This window comes from Salvelinus sp. IW2-2015, unplaced genomic scaffold, assembly GCF_002910315.2.
Source record: "Salvelinus sp. IW2-2015 unplaced genomic scaffold, ASM291031v2 Un_scaffold11991, whole genome shotgun sequence".
Taxonomy (NCBI): domain Eukaryota; kingdom Metazoa; phylum Chordata; class Actinopteri; order Salmoniformes; family Salmonidae; genus Salvelinus; species Salvelinus sp. IW2-2015.
In genome coordinates, this window is record NW_019953248.1 from 1 (window position 1) to 2,677 (window position 2,677).

At 42.3% G+C, this 2,677-nt stretch overlaps 1 long non-coding RNA gene across 2 annotated transcripts; it reads left to right on the plus strand.

The window, feature by feature from the left end:
• Nucleotides 1-9: 9 nt before the first annotated feature.
• LOC112080130 (uncharacterized) lies at nt 10-2,671 on the plus strand. 2 transcript variants are annotated; one of them, XR_011479459.1, is made up of 5 exons: nt 10-190; nt 738-946; nt 1,504-1,635; nt 1,791-2,346; nt 2,443-2,671. It is a non-coding gene; the product is annotated as an uncharacterized lncRNA (long non-coding RNA). The 2 variants fall into 2 exon arrangements; XR_002896120.2 differs by having other exon boundaries at nt 1,791-2,671.
• The last annotated feature ends 6 nt before the right edge of the window (nt 2,672-2,677 follow it).

The window sequence follows — 2,677 nt, forward strand, 5'->3', positions numbered from 1 at the left end:
AATTTGTAATCTACAAAATAGCCTCCAACACTACTCAGCAAATTGGATGTAGTCTATCACAGTGCCATCTGTTTTGTCACCAAAGCCCCATATACTACCCACCACTGCGACCTTATGCTCTTGTTGGCTGGTCCTCGCTTCATATTCATCACCAAACCCACTGGCTCCAGGTCATCTATAAGTCTTAAAGGTAAAGCCCCGCCTTATCTCAGCTCACTGGTCACCATAGCACCACCCACCCGTAGCACGCGCTCCAGCAGGTATATTTCACTGTTCATCCCCAAAGCCAACTCCTCCTTTGGCCGCCTTTCCTTCCAGTTCTCTGCTGCCAATGACTGGAACGAATTGCAAAAATCACTGAAGCTGGAGTCTTATATCTCCCTCACCAACTTTAAGCATCAGCTGTCAGAGCAACTTACCGATCATTGCACCTGTACACAGCCCATCTGTAAATAGCCCACCCAACTACCATATCCCCATATTGTTATTTATTCTTTTGCTCCATTGCACCCCAGTATCTCTACTTGCACGTTCATCTTCTGCACATATAACCCTACGGTGTTAGTGGTAAATTGTAATTATTTTGCCACTATGGCCTATTTATTGCCTTACCTCCCTAATCTTACTACATTTGCACACACTGTATATAGATTTTTCTATTGTGTTATTGACTTTTGTTTATCCCATGTGTAACTCTGTGTTGTTTGTTTCGCACTGCTTTGCTTTATCTTGGCCAGGTTGCAGTTGTAAATGAGAACTTGTTCTCAACTGGCCTACCTGGTTAAATAAAGGTGAAATAAATAAAAAAATAAAAAAGAGGCACCATACCCCAAATGAGTTGACTGCACGTGCCAAAAACATGTCTTCCTGTGGTGAAGAAGACGCTCTTATCCAACACGTCAAAGTTTACTTGCCCACGTGGAAGTTGGAGGAAAACCTTTGAAAGGTAGATAGTGAAATATCTGTTTATGAGTTTTTTTATATATATATATATATAGTGTAACTGTGTTTTTCAGTCCACACACTGTATCAATATTGTCAACCAAATGTTTTGAATATTTTTGTTTGCGAAAGTGCCCTAGAAAATCTTGCAGGCTGAGCATGGGAATCAGTCCATTGCATTGTTGAATAGACACGCTAGCTAGCTAAAGTTTGCCAATTATACTGTTATCATAGGTTTGCCAATGATCTATTTTATATTTATTCACTGCAGTGCATAAATTTTCCTTAAAGCTGAAATCCGCAGAGAGGTATATTACAAAGGAAGATCAATGCCTTAGCCAGCTAACTTGCCTTCTGTTCTGGGCAAGGTGTGTCTTTGCGCTAAATCCCGACTACTCAAATGACGTTGCAAGAGAGAGGAAGTGGGAAGTAACAACCGCTAAAGATCAACATAGGAACAACGTGTGATGGCCCAAATGCCCATAAATGGAATGTATTGTAATCTATAATAGTGCATATGAGCCATATACATGTTTCTGACATTGTGCCCCTCGCTTTCAGGATGTCATCCAATTGCAGTGTGACCACGTTACAGCTGGACTCGGTGAGACAGGCAGAATGCCACCCTGTTCACCTGCTACCCTGCAGAGGTGTCCCAGTTCTTTACAGCCACCATCAAAGACTGAAAACATGGTACGTTGAGGCAGCAGTAGCTGAATGCCTGCATTCTGTACATAAACCGTTGTGGAAAACCAACATCTGATGTCACAAAGAGTACTGAGTGTTGTGTGTAGTTTACTGTCAATACAGATTACTTTAATACAGATTCTCTTCCACATTTCCCATAGAGAAAACTGTCTCGTTCAGGGGTCGTGGGTTAAAAGGTCAGGAGCTGTCCACAGGGCTACACAGGCCTGGTGCGAAGAGAGGTCAACAAACCAGGCTCTGACCAGGAAGTAAACAATAAACACTGCCTTAAATCATCACTGTCTGGCCAAAATTCACATAATCTACCATAGCAGGTCAACAACTCACAAGGAATACTGTCAGAATCTGCTCAAATCTGTCTGTAATCACTGACCAAAATCTACAAAACATTTGCCACTGGGCAACAACTCACAAAGATAGCTATAATCAATGTTTGTGCTATGATCCCCACACCAACCAGGAAATATGATACACTTCCTTTTCCATTGTCTGCAGCTTGGACACATACTGTACAACACCATGCTGCATATTTAAACTCTTCACTCACTGACAGTAATGCTATTTGTGAGCTAATGTGTGTGTCCAGGACAGGGAAGGTGTCCTCAGTGTTCAATAACATCACCTACTGGAATCTCGAGACTCCACCCAACTCTGATGACGGCATCGTCATGGCAATGGCCTGATCTGGCAGAAATGGCGAGTGTGCAAAACAATAATTTGTTTTAAGAGGACCATTAGCATGCTTTACCATATGTGGCCCAGGCGTAATAACACATGATTCATCTTTGACAGATACACATGCCAGTGGATGACTGACATGGAAGAGGCCAAAGCAAAGATCAATCCCTTCTCTACCCTCCTTTTCATGCTGCAGCCTGAAGACTGCCTCTAAACATATTGGTTGTGTTTTCAGTAGCCATTGCTTAGTTTGTGAAAATAGGAATAATGGACAATGGGTAGAACATTCCTCACAGTCCCTAGTGTTGTAGTGGACACTGTGTCTATCTTTTACAGATCCATAGGAGTG